Source organism: Aptenodytes patagonicus, chromosome 1 (assembly GCF_965638725.1).
Source record: "Aptenodytes patagonicus chromosome 1, bAptPat1.pri.cur, whole genome shotgun sequence".
NCBI lineage: Eukaryota > Metazoa > Chordata > Aves > Sphenisciformes > Spheniscidae > Aptenodytes > Aptenodytes patagonicus.
Genome location: NC_134949.1, coordinates 52,230,756 through 52,245,451, shown reverse-complemented (window position 1 = coordinate 52,245,451; position 14,696 = coordinate 52,230,756).

Below are 14,696 nucleotides of genomic sequence, written 5' to 3'. Positions count from 1 at the left end.
TCTTTCCAAATCCGGTGGTGAGCAAACCAGAAAAAGGGTTAATGTGAGCAAAACTCTGCCTTGATGCAAAACCCCACCTTGATGCAAAGCCCCTGCATGTCAGTGGAAAGCCCCCAGCCAGCAGGTGTGTGCAGTGGAGATGGTCCATGGACGGTGGGGTTCAGGTCCCTGCAGCATCAGCGGGGTCTGTGTCTGGCACTGATGGTGAAGCAGGAGGAGGAGGCTAGCAGTTGTAGCAGCAGAAAAATAGCACTTGCCAAGAAATATCTTTTGCTATTTCAGGGCTGCGTTTCTTGCCGCTCCCAAATGCTGTGGAGACCTTTGCTGCTGGCTGACGGGGGGTCAGTGACAGCCAAAATGTGCCCCCAGGTCAGCTTATTCCTCTCAGTCCTTGGATTTGTTACATTCAACAACTTCTAGACACATTTTTCTCCCTGAAGCAATGTTGCACCACCATTGCCTTGCACTCTCTGTTATCTCTGGCTCAATCTGGGCTATTTATTTCTCATGACATAATTCCAATCAAGTTTCAGTGCGCCTGATTACTGTAAAGCGGCATGAAAAGGCTGTCGCTGCTGTGCCTACTGATTGTGGATTAAAACAAACATGATTCCATCTGGCTACATCAATCTGTCATGTTCGCCCATCTGTGGTTTTGCCTGCCAGTTAAATTCATTTATCAATAGAATAAAACCCTTTCAAAGAAAGAGAAAGGGAAAGTGAGGCCATTTGTTGGGTTGAGTTTAGTTTAATTTGAGATGCCTGCCTGAATCTACCCAAGGAAATTTGTGAGCACCATTTGCAGCCCATGCTGGGAAACGTGCCTGTCTTCACAGATATTGGATGTATCTGCTTGCACAGGAGGGCTGGAAGACAAGCCAGATATGTGCCCAGGTATTGTAGTAAGATTGTCCGAGGGACGGGCTGGTCATATTTGTCTTTCTGCACGTCAAGAGAAACCCTATTGAAATCAGTGCAGGGCATTGATATAAATCTAGCATATGCCTGATCAGGAGGCAGTGTGTTAAAAAATGCTAAGTCACTCTAGGTCCCATTTTCAAAGGTGACCCAGTAGCAGAGGCCAAGATTTACTGGTGCCTATCAGCATCTGCAAATACATATGTTCACAGTATAGAATCTATGCTCTTTAGTGTAGATTTTTCCCATCCTTCTCTATTGTTCATCTATGGATTGTATTTCCAGAGAATAATCCTCTTCCCAGTTTGAAATGATCTAATCCTAAATCTTGCAGTCCCTGCTGACCTGGCAGTCGCTCCATCTCCTTCATCAACTTTAGTCTTCTCTGCACTGCTCCTTGTACAAGGTGAGGCCACTGACATTTCCTAATTTGATGCTCAGTTGCCACCTTCTGTGTGGTACCTACTCTCCCCGGGTCAGTGTTTGTGAAGCTGCTTGCACACCTTCCCTTGCAGATAGGAAGGGGCTTGGAGCCTTCACACAAGCCAGAAGTTCTGGTTGCCTTGAGATGGAGCATGTGCGTGATGCAGCCGAGCACCGGTACTCCTGTGGGTTTTCGTCCTACAGCGGTGCTTGTGGCATCCCCAGGCACCCACTGCCTTCCAGACATGAACAGGTAACCCAGAAGTGGGCCAGAGATACTGGATGTATGCTGAAATAAACCGCTGAGCCTCTGAACATGAATAAGCCAGTCAGCTGTAGTTCATTACCACCTTAGTCATTACTTTGCAAATATTTGGACTTCTGCCAGAATTCATCAAAATATTTCGGGATTCCAGGAGTGTCAAGAATTCGTACCAGCTGTTCATTAGTCACTGCTCACCACTCAACTTGCTCATGCTAGGAAATGTTGGTGTTTGCTTAGGGAGTCAGAAACCACCCTGGCTCACTCGCCAGGCACCCCGGTCACAAAGGTTTATTAGTGGAACATGATAGCCAGCATTTTGCAGGACACCCACAGCTGGAAAATTATTTGCCCAGATAGTCAGCTAATGTTTAAAAAAAAAAAAAAAAAAAAAAAGCTTCAGACTCATTTCCCAAAACAACACACTCTCTGCTGCGTGACTGCCTTGAGTGGCTCTGACCAGGGGATCTGCAGAGGGCTGGTACTAGGCTCCTGCCTGTCACTTAATTGCTGCTCAAAGCCTTTTTGAGTGGCTACATGGCATTTCAGGGGTACTTCAGGGCCTAAAGTCCACATTGACCAAGGCTCTGGAGCAGAGAATCAGAATCAGCTCCTGCTTCATTGCATTGCTGCATCTGGCTCTGCCTCATGAGATGACCTGACAGCCTCACACAAGTTCACTTGTCCCTCCTTGAAGATGAGGCTTATATGCTGAGGTTGCTCTGAGCAAGAGCCAGCTGCTTCTCAGCGAGGACTCACATTTGATCAGACCAGCCTCAAAGCTTACCACCACCCAGTGATGGGGCCAGAGCTCTTTGAAAGGAGAAGGGAGAAGAGGTGAAGCAACGTGATCAAAATAGGGTTCTTGGTCCACTGCAGAAGTACATCAAAGTCCCCAGTATGGGACTCGAGGTGCAAACCTTGTACAGACACATTCCCCAAAGACTTGCAGACTCCTGTGAAGCTTTTCTTGAAACTGAAGAGGCTGCAGCAGCTGCTCCTTTCATGTTTTGATCCGAAACAAGTAAATGGCCACCTCCCAGCAACTCTGCTATGGGCAGCTTCGCCAAAGCTGCTCCCCGCCCTGAGTCACCGCAGAATGGTAACGTCAGCTGGGACACGGCCTCTCCCGTCAGCTGGTCCTGGATGGGTTCCCTCCTCAAAGACAGCCCTTCGCTGGCTTTATTTAGTGCCAGCATCTCCTTTCGCCTCTTTCACATGCTCCTTCAGTGTTACGGACCGAAGTGCATGGCCCTGGCTTAGCACTGAGCACTGCCCAGGGCAATAAACTTTTGCAAATGGCCACATGGCCCAGCTCAGCTTCCTTACCTTTGCTCTGGGCATCCTTGTGCCAGCGGGATGGCACCTTCTGCCCTGGGCCTCCCGAGGATGTACAAGAGGGAGGGTGAATTCTAGGCGATCTCTTTATGTTAGGAGAACCTGCTACAACAGGCAGCATTACCTGTTTCTGGTATTTTGGGTTGGATGTTTGTAGATGAGATGTCTCTCATTCACAAGAGAGGGGTTTGGCTCTGGACCGAATGTCCCCAGCATCTAGAAGTCTTTTCCATAAGCTCACTCATGCCCATCTTTGCTAAAAGATCTTCAGTGGGAAATTACTGAGGAGAAACTAAATGGTAAATGTGGAGTCCAGTGTACTAAATATTTGTACAGATGAAAGGAAATTGCCTCTATTACAGGGAGATAAAGAAGATACAAACATAGAATTTAACTAAATGGTTGATTTTCTCCAGTCAGTCAAAAGGAAAGCTTTAATTTCCCTAGAAAGGACAAAAGAAAGAAAAAAGCACAGCCCAAGGGAAGGGAGGAAAGAAAGACATTAAAAAACATAAGACAGTATTTCCCATTATGAAAGGGGCTTTTTGGAAACATAATGCTCAGAACTACATTATTACAAGATTTCTTGTGATTTATGACAAATCTTATAGCTGACAGAAAATACTTGACATAATTCAGTTAATATTACTAAAGGTCTTTGGAACAAGCTAGCACAAGCTTTAAACTTTTAACTTAAGATAAATTAAAATTCTTACACCAAGAGCCCGTAAAGACAGCGCATGTCCCAGCAACATCATGAATGTTACAGTTGTTACGTGGACATACGCAAACCAGTTGCTGGGTTTTGGGGACTGTGCTTTAGTCTTCTTTTTTAGAATAATCTTGAAAATTAACCAGGGAAAAGAAACCCAAACTGTGTTTCATATCCATTCTTGCTTTCAAAAATACAAGCAATCATTGCTGCTCACTGAACACTAAAATCTGCTGTCAGACAGTTCAGTGTCAATCCCACTGGACGTTGCTTTTCACAAAATACAGAGCTTCTGTGCGTAGGAGGCCACAGACAAACCCACATAATTACTCACTGAAAAAAACATTGTCCCAAGACAGAAAATATAAATCACTGCACTGAAGATGAAGACTGGGGACTAACCCTTCACAACTGCAATCTAATGAGTCACTGTTGACTTTTCTCCAGGCTCTGTTTTGAACCTGTGCTCTTGGTTTTGCCTCTGCCTTCCTTTGCAGGCTGGGATAATTTGGTTGCTTTCATTGTGTCTGCATTCCTGTTCATAAAATATATAAAAAATAATGCGTTCCACATCTCCTTGCCTTTCAAAGAATAGTGAAGTTTGCTCAGATTTAGTGATGTATTGCTGCAGCAACGGGGAACATGCTGTATGTTAAATAAAGCAGCATATCAAAAAGAGTATTACTTTCTGTTGGAACACTTTAGAACAGAATTTTTAGTGAAATGGCTTAAAAAACATGTTTTCAGACAAGTGTAAAACTTTTTTTTATTTAAGTCTTTATAGAAAAAAACCGAGTGACTTTCATTTTTGCTTCTTCCTTTCCTCTGGCCTTTCTACACTAGAAAGGAGAAATAAAGACTACAGGGTAAGGGAGATACTTCAATTTAAATCAGCAAATGTGAAGGCAATATTGCTTTATACATTGGAGGATGGGAAGAGAAAGAAAAATGACCCCTTTAATTCCCTTTAAACCATATCAAACCCCACAACTTGTTATGCTTCTATCCAGTCTGGAAAGGGAATTCATGGCTTGAAATGTCTTTAGAAATTAGAAATTATTTTCTTATTAAAATCAGAGACACTTAAAACACATCAACATGTTTTTATCGAACAAAAAATCCTTTTTCATCTGACCTCATTAGACACTAGTGCTGACATGGCAGTCCTCTGCTAGATACACATATTGATCTGGTGGCTTCATGCTTTTTTCCATTCTCCCTTTCATCTCCTTCTTCTCTGCTTTGTTCTTTGGCATGTTTCTGAACGGCAGCTTGTTTTTCTTGGCTGCCTCTCAGGAACGTCAGTCGACATTGGATCACTGGATCTCATCTTTGATTTCAAACCTATTTTAAACGCATTAAAAATCTGAGCCGTTTGTCCTGTGGTGTTCCCACTCCTGCCTGGTTTCCAGAAACACAGACATATTTAGGTAAAGGCAATAAGATGTCAAAATACCTCCCAGCTTGTGGTCTGAGGTTTGACCCAACTGTCCCCTCCTTTGTAGGGCTCAGTGCTGTGAGTGCTGCGGTTACACAAGGCTCCTAGAGCCCATGGCCAGACCCCGGCACGAAAAAGGGACCTGGGGGCACCCAGTGTCCCTGCCAGGGTTGTTAGAAACCCCCTCCCCAAAGCAGCAGGCTTCCGGGGGGCATCGGGGGCGGATGGGGTTCAGAGCTGTTGTTTCAGTCTGTAGACTCCTGTAGACATTTCTGCGCCAGGTACCTATAGGGGGGTTAGGGTATCACTGGCCTACAGGAGCAGCAGGAACTCGTTCCCACCACCCGGATCTGCAGTGGTCCGTGTGGGACATGGGAAGAATTTTGTTACCCCCTTGCACTTGGGAAATCCTCCCCTTGCCAATGACAAGGTAAAGCCCTGGCCTCCAGCCTGGCTGCCAGACTGTTTCTCTGCTGAACTTCTGACAGCTTGCATCCGCGGATCTGCCCAAGTCCCACAGTCACTCCAGCTGTTAGAAATGTCTAAGTTTATCCTTTACGAAATGTGAATAAGTGGTTTCTTATCAGCTCATATCTCTCCAGATGTTTGGGGATGTCATCTGTCAGGAATGTATTTAGAATTTTGTCCGATGCCAAATCGCAAAGCTGTAAAAAATATTCCCAGCCTTACTAACTCCTGGATCATTCTGAATTTTCCTCTTAAGCACTGCTTATCTCTCTTCATGCTTTTCCAGTGCTTTCTGTTTTTAAACCGAGGAAGAACATTATCTCAGTCATAATTCAGTCATTCAGTGTCCCATCTCTGAGAATGGCCGAGACCTGGTGAAGAGCCAAGTAAGCCCAGAATGGAAAACTATGAAATGATATAACCATAGTTAGAGATATTCCCCAGAGTTTAGTGTCTCTTCTGTGTCTTAAAAAAGTTTTTGATCCTGCCTATTGCTACAGACTGTTCATTCATATGCAACTATGTATGTGTTTATTTGCTTCCCTTAAAAATCTTAGCTCTGCAGGTCAGCACATTCTGTTTTATGGTCTGTAAAGATAAAGAAACTGGAAATGGAAAAAGGAGTCTCTCATCTGTCTCACTCTCTCAGTGCTGTGATATTCCTATATTATCCATTATTATGTTTTTCATTGGAGCTGGAAATCCCCTAAACTTCTTTCATTTCTTCTTTAATTTCATTTTTCCTGGCATTCAGTTATGATTTTCTTTTGCTCAGCTGCGCTGCGCACTGTACTGCCTCGAACAGCCATACCATGACTCATATACCGTCAGTATACCGTCAGTATTTCTCTTCAGTGGCTGGTGAACTAACCAGATCAGACTTAGTTCTCTGTCTGTCTAGCAGAGGTCTGTCCTTCCCCCTTTCATTCCTCCTGCTCTCGTACAGATTCCATTCAGCGTGTCAGCATCTTTCCAACAGTGGGATTCCCAAGGTGGTCAACAGCCCTCTAGGTCCTGTCTAAGGAGTTTTTCTATTACAGAAAAGGTGTTAGGGCATAAGGAACATTAATTCATTGCCTGTGTTGTCAGTGGGCAATGAGCCCAATCCCCCTGGCATCATAAAACTCAAGCTAAAGGACTAGGGTTGAAAGGCTTAGCGGTACTTCAGTGAGTAGGAATGCAATTTCGACTGGGACTGGGGCCACAAATAGACAGAAATGTTGCAAAGCTGAGCATCCTCTCATCTGCTTTTTAGCCATCTTGTCACCTTCTTGTCCATATTGCCCTGAGTGAGCTGTCTGTGCTCCCTGTAAGGGGATGGAGAGCACTAGATGCCCGGGAATGGGACTACAGGGGTCAGGGCATTAGAGATCCAGGACATGAGCAGGGAATTCATCATGCTAGACGGATCAGTAGATCAAAGCAGCATCCACCCTATGCACGTCCAAGGGTTTTTCTTTGGACTGTGATGTCCCTATCATGCACGTGGCTTACAGCTGCCTGAAGGACCAGTTGTTCGTGCGATCCCGTATGTGCCCCTGGGTGCTGGAGTGCTGCTGATGCTTACCTGGAGCAGAGCCTCCAGTTTAGTAGCCTTCGAAGGAAATCTCGTTCTCATCTGCCAGAACCGCTCTGCAAATCCAACCAGTGATCACTAAGTGCACATTATCAGGGAATTTGTTTACAAACTGCACTACTACTCCTGCAGGGCCAAGACTACTCCTATGTTTGTCTTTCAGAGATTTTACGGGCATAATGGTGGAAACATGACACTGCATTGCTGGACTTTGTTGTTTTCAGACGCTAAGCACAACAGTTACTTTGTCACTGCTGTACTGTGCTTGTCCTGTGAAGGAGGGGTTTCAAGGCCATCAATGGACACTTTCCAAGAGGTCTAGACTCATTTTATAAAGACAAAAAGCACAAAGAGTGATTGTCTCACATTTTTTAGTTCCGCAGATCACTCGGCTTTTGGACTCATGCTTCGTAGCACAAAGTAAGGGATGTTATAATGACCCAGAAAAGTACAGTCTGTCATGCTTGAGCATTTCCTTTATTATTTGATTGTCTAATATTCTTTAGGGGTAATTCCTTACATGCAATCTTATACTAATTTGGTAAAAAAGATACCAGCAGAAGGGGAATGAGGGAAGAGAAAGAGATGGGGATGCAGAGGGCGGGTATGAATGACAGATCAGGGATGAGAAGACAGATATCAGGTGTAGGCTGCAGGGGTAGGACTGGTTTTGTGAACAGGAGGGAATTAAAGACCATGATGGCAGGAAGTAAAGGGTGGATCTAGCCTGCAACATGGAAAAGCAGATAAAGTTTGAGACTCAAGAAGAACTGATAGTAAGGAAGAAAACAAGAAGAAGAGATCAAGAAAAGACACAATAGAAATGAAAGCTCATTTGTTTTTATTTTCCAGCCCAAAGAGACCAATTTTTTTCTACTTAAAGTATACGGTATGTGTTTCAGCTGATTAGTCCAGGACAAGGAGAAAAAAAATCCCTGTCAAAGCTTTCATTCACTGAAAGATGCAGTTTGGAGTAGCCGAAAATATTTGTGGATTAAGCACATAGATTTGGCTATAACAAGAAATAATGATTTGGAAATGTTGGAATAAACCTTTTCATAATATCCACAGCAATTTTTATTACTCATTTGTGATAAAAGGCAAAAGTTTAAATTCAAGCAGTAATAGTATCAACACTGACTGCTACTGGTGACATCCCAGTTGTAATAGCAGTGCATCCAGGGTGCATCCTTCAGGATGCAGGAGACCTTGGTTCAAGCCCTTTCTCTACCTGCAGACATTTGCACCCGTATCTCCTACAACACTGTTCTGTGGGTGTTTTCGGGTGTGCTGCTTTTGCTTGCTTCTGCTGACGCTGTGCCTCTTTGCATATACATTTACTTTGCACTTGGATATATATTGTTGTAGAGATGGGGCGTTCTTCCTAGTGTGGTGCCCAAAGCACCAGGTGATAAAGCCATCGTCTCACGCACAATCTCTCTGCTGCAGCAGGCTGCAAAATTTGCTAAGGAAATCTAAATGAGTGAGAAAAAAACACTGAGAACAATTCAGCCTGCAATAGCTGGTTGGTTAGGATGCTTTCCTGAGAAGGAGGTTTAATTCTGCCCAGGACTCAAACCAATACTTTACTGTTTGTGGGCGAGGGCATCTTTCACTCCTTCAGCTGCTTTGGGAACTTGGTGTTTCAGTATGCTGAAAATGGCAAATAGCAAAACCTTCAGGGACCATAGCTGGTAACAACATCTAAGGATATGAAGAAAGGTGCTCCAAAAATCAATGATGTTCAGATTTTCATTTCAGAAATAAGAAACTGGTATGATTAGTGTTGTTCCTTTTGTTTAATGTGAGGTTGTCCAAGAAGAAAACAACCACATTTCTGATCAGATGATGAACTGAAAAAACAGCTACTGACTCAGTCCTAGGTAGCGGTTTTGATTTTCTTGAAAATGATGCTTCCATGGCCTTGAAGTGCTACAGAAGTGCCCTGACCCTCAGTGATTTCAGGGGCCCGCCATCGAGAGAGCTTGGAAATCCATGAGGATTGACAGTGTAATGTCTGCCAAGGACCTTCAGCAGTCTCAGTAAATGAATGAGCTGAATCTCCCCAACCTAAGCATCAAAAGCAATCATACCTTCAAGGGCAGCTGTGCCAGCTGACCCCAAGCAGAGATCCCACCCAAGGCTTAAGAGCAAACCTGGCAGGGAACCAAGTCAAGAGCAACAGCAAAAAGATAGCAAACCCCCCCATTTTTGGCATGTCCCAATCTAAGCATACATAGCAACTCAAAATCCTTCTTCAAAAATACTGTAAAAATGTCCCAGTTCCCCGCTGAATTAACATAGCCTTGTGAGCAAGAGTGTCAGGGCTGTTTATAGAATGATCTCGTTCGTACAAACTAAGTAGCGTCTAGCTGGTATCTGTTCCTTTTTGTGTGCTTTTTCCTCCCTTTCCAAACACAGTAACAGCATCAAGTAGTGATACTTGAAGGAGGTGCCAGTTGCCCAGCAAAAGTGGTCTTCAGCCACCAGCTATCAAAATTACCCTGCAGATTTCAGGCAGAGTTTAAAGCAATGACTTAAAGAAGGCTTGCCTATTGAAATGTCTTTATATGAGTCCACAGGTCCTTGCTGAAAGACCTAGATGAACTATTGCACCTGGCTGCATGCAGATGTGGCAGTCCCTTCTGCTTTTACATAGGACCCAGGCAAAATGGGTGACTTCCCAGTAGTGCCCAAAGCCCACTTGCAGAAGTGACTTGGGCATTTAAGACCTCCCAGCCCTATAGCAGCTATACTCTCTGTTCCTCCTGTGAATTTACCAAATCACCCTGGGTCTATGCTGCGTGAGAAGAGGCTGTGCAGAATGAAGCTGGCTCAACTTCTCTTCCTTCTCTGAGAGTTCCTCCTAAACCTCTTGGGTAAAGGCACGTGGCCAGCACGTCCTCTGGTAACAATCTGTCATTTTACTGGTATGTGCTGCAAAATGTCTCTAGATCCCCATGTTCCTGCTGGATGTTGTGGAATCAGAGGCACACACACCAGGGCCTGGAAATCTGAGCTGCTTTGAGGAGGATGGAGATCCCCCAGAGGACTCTCTCAGAGGAGATCAGGCTTCTTTCTGGCCATGCTGATATTTCATGTCTTCACTGCTGCCTGCAGCATGGTTTAGAGGTAGCAAAATTAGCTGTAAACTAGAGCTTAATACAGGCTAATTATGCTTAATTGCTCAATTTTCAACCAGTGCAAAAGTCATGAGGCCCCTGGCATCTTTAACATATGCCGGAATAAGGCAGCTGGGAATAGTGTTATAGGCTGGTTCCCTGGCTGTCTTCCCACTCCGTACGTGTCCTACATCCACAGACACACTGAACAACCAGGGCTGTCATATTTAACTACCTATAAAAAATGATGTTTGAAAGGTCCCTAGTGATCCAAGCTTGAAAGCAGCCAAAGAGTGACTAGACTAAATGCAGACTCACATGCACGATCTACGTGAATCCGTAGCTCTGCTACATTATGCTGCCACAACAGTACAGACACAGCACATTCCACTTTTATGGAGCTTTTTTAGTTTAAAGAGCTAAGTGGTCTTCCATTTCTACTTACAAGAAGTTAATTCATTTGACTACGTGATATACTCCAGAAAATTTGCTAGATGCGTGTTAGACATACAGAAGAAGAAATTCCCTTTTTAAGGTGCATTTTCCACTATAAATTATGCCAGCACTCAGTGATACTCACACCCAGTAACCTGCAGCATGAAGTTCTACTGTAATGAGTGCACCTAGACTAGCACGAGCTCTTTCTGGCACCAAGTCTTTCTACTCCATCCCAATGTGCTGAGTCTTACTGTACACATTTTCCTGCACATCAGTCTCATACGGGTCAAGGAATCGTAAATATGAAATGGCTTTGTCCTCTGCCTATCAAAAGAGAGGAGATTACTGTCAGAGACCAGAAATAGTCATGATGTCACCCTGCGCGTACATCCAGCAGAAAGCAAAACAATGTCTAGAACGGGTGGAAGGGCTGCCAAGACCCCATAGCAAAAGCAACATCTGAGCTGAGATTTTGATACTAAGGAAAGGCACATGGGGATAGACGGACTTCTCTAACATGCTGGAGCTCCAGATTTTAAAGACAGCCTTGTGGTTTGATCAAGAGTGTCATCTCTTTACCGTGTATATTATTCACACTGTCCTTAGTATATACAAACTATCTCAGATGTTTACTTTTCTGGGGGGGATGCTTAAGTCCCCTCAGATGTAAAGACCATAGGAAGCACTGATGTTACTGCTGCATCACATGCATTACATTTTGCCATTTACCTGCACAAATGTTAATAATTTTGTATAGGGAGAAATAGAAGTGTAGCCAAATTCAGTCCCCATCTGTGCCATGAGAGCTCTAGCTCTCAGATACATAGCATGACTTACCTGAGCCCAAAAAGAGGCATGACCAGCACACCAGGATTTCTCTGTGCCTTTGTGCCTCCATGGGTATCCTCCTCTGTGCCCAAGAGGTTCCAATACATCTCCAGGCTGCATTTTTCTGGTTCCCAGTATGCCCACTCTGCCTTGCAAATCCATAAATGCTGGCTGTAAAAGTGGCATTTTGGACCCTGATCTAACAGAGCAAAAGATGATATTGACCCAGCAGGACAAATTACACCTTTTTGCATCTTCTGCCAGCACAAAAGCCTGAGCGCACCATCAGATCCAGTGCCTGGTGCCCCACCATATCCATGCTGCCACATTCCCTTTCTCTTAGCAACACTATGTGACACTTTCACTCGCAAGTGGACAAAAGGACCAAGCTACACCACACTGAATTAAGACTTTGTGTGTCTGGGGATAATGCAGGGCTTTTTCTTGAGTCTCATGGAAAGGAGCAGCATTAGCAGGAAGCTCTCTAGCAATGGGCACCTTCCACCATGCTGGGGCTCATGAGGCTGCACAGGTAACAAGACTGGGACTGGTAAAAGTGACTGTGTGACCAAGCTGACGCCCCAAAGAGACATTCAAAAGCAAAAAAATCATCACACAATTCTCACTAGTAAAAAAGCAAAGCAGGCAAGGAGTGGACAAGGACAAAAGCCAATGTTTTCCAGCTCGGCTTGCCTTTCAGTGCCTGGTTTTTGAATGCCCCACCAGAGACGCCAAGAGGGTGCATACAGATTGTGAGTATTCACACTGCATGTGCTCATTTTAGATGCCTGAAGATGGGGACATTGCAGTGTGACTGAAAGCCCTGGTGGCAAGGTGCCACCATCAACAACCATCAAACCTTTCTGCTGTTTATGGCATGCTGAGCTCAGCAATTCATGTGAAATAATTGCTCTTACTGTCATGCCAAGGTCATGTTCAAAGGAGTAGTTTTTAGGCTGTTCTACGTTGTGTCCAGCACATGCCTGCTCCTCGCTGATACTGGGAGATATGAGTGATGCGCACTGGTTGGGTTGACACTATGAAGGGTGGCCTGGAGGCTTCCTCTGAACGAGATTAACTTGAAATCCATGTTGTGAGCCTGCAAATACGGCCTGAGAAACAGCCAGAGCAGGACACCCATGGGGCCCCACTTTCCTAGCCATGCTCTGCATCTCCCAGGCAGCCACCAGGTGCATTCCCAGAGCATTCCTCTATGAAACAGCCATTGGCAAAGATGGTGGCAGGATGCAAAGTCCACTGTGCTTATGACTACATAGAAGCCAGACTTTCATGCCAGCATAGGTGCAATCATTAGAAGAAAGGACCTTTGTGTGACAGGGCTGATATCCTTCTCTGAGCCAGGGCTCTGGCTGCTTTGGGTTCTTCCTGATGTCCTAGCTGCAGATACTTTGTTTTCCAAAGGAGGAAAAATAGACCTTCTGCAACACACTTCTCTGTCAGGAGAGCTTTCCCCATCAGCACAGGACAGACATCATTTCTGTCATACTTTCGTGGAGTCCCTGCTACACAGAGGGGAAAGAGGAGGACAGCCGGTCATGTCCCTGTCCTGTCTGGCCATGCTGTAGCCCTCAGGACCATGGCTCCTTCTATCTTTGCTGCTGGTTCACCAGCACAAACTCCCCATCACTTCTGTGAGGGGTTCTGCCCACCTTCAGAGGCTGCACCACATGCCCTGCAGTGAGTCATGCCCCCGTTCCAAAGGGACTCAGGCTCAAGAGGGGACCAATGCTCATGGTACCTCTGAGACCCAGGGAGGAGCTTTCTATTCCAACAGCTCATTCAATCAAAGTGCAATCATTTAGTCAATGTTTTTCCACATGTTGTCTGACAGTCATTTCTGTTTCTTTTTCAATGGAGTCCAATGAGATCACAAAACAATAATCTACTTTCTCTAAATGCTGCCTTTATTGCTAAGTTTGATAAAATGCCATTATTTAAATTGACCTGTAATGCCTGAAGGGCGTGATTTACAACCACCTAACCCTCTCCAAGTTTGCCATGAAACCACTGCCAAATGCTTCTTTGAGCATTTCTAAACTCAGTTTGTCAGATTTTCATTGCTCATCCTGTTGATCAGGCAGATGGAGGCACATTTTTTCCAGTCTTGCTTTCTACTAATACCATCTTTCCTCCGCATGAGTAGTGATTGTAACTGAAGGCTATTAAACCTTAATTCAAATGTAACGTGATTCTCCAACGGTCCCACTGGGGAGGCAGGTTCAGCAGTGAGTCACTGTCCTGGAGGAAGCCCCAACCGTTCAGTGCCTACTCCTGACTTATGAAGTTACATTTTAAGCCCATTTTCTGCATTCATTCTGTGTTTGCTTTGCATCTGAGCATCCCTGCAGCTGTCTCTGCTTAATTACCTTTCTGTAAAGTGCACTGCAATAGGCTTGTGCATGCGCTTTGTCACCAAATTCCCATCAATCAGGTCACCATGGAAGAGCTGGATGCCGTGACAGTCCCCAGGGCACCCGGCCTGCTCAGCAGCCCAGAGGTGAGGAGGATCATGGAAGGGTGACACTCAGGGACTGAAATAAAAGGCAAAGAGCAGATGCCAAAGGGGGTGGCATGGCCCCGCCAACATCTGTATCCCCATATACCCAAGGTCCTGCAAATGGGTCCTGCTGGCAGATGCCCTGGTTGAGAGGTGGGAGCAAACGCAACTGCCTTGCCCTCCTTTCCCTCTGGAGAAGGCACGGAGGGGAGCACGGCACGGTGGTTTCTGTCTCCACACACGTATTAACGCCAGCTGGCAGAGGACACCTTCCTCGGTCGCCCTGGACCCCAGCTTTGGGGGTTTAGCTCACCTTACATCAGTGGTGAGGCAGAGCAATGCTGAGCATTACACCCCCATCAGGAATTGAGAAACAGGCTGCAGTACACCGTGGCCAGCCAGGCATTTCTCAGAGGTGAAAGATGTGCTGACCCTGCTGCACTTGGTGGCTTTCCAGCACAAGGCAGTGTCCGGACCAGCTCCCTGTACAGCTCAGAGGGCGATGGAGAGGCGACAGCAAGCGTCCTCGCCTAACCCCTCTCCCCCTGCCCCCCAGCTCACTCCTCCCGTCCCCACATCCTGCGGCCACTGCTGGCTGCTGGGCTGCCCTCCGACACCCCGCTCCCAGCTTTTGGGCCAGGCGCCAGGGCTGAAA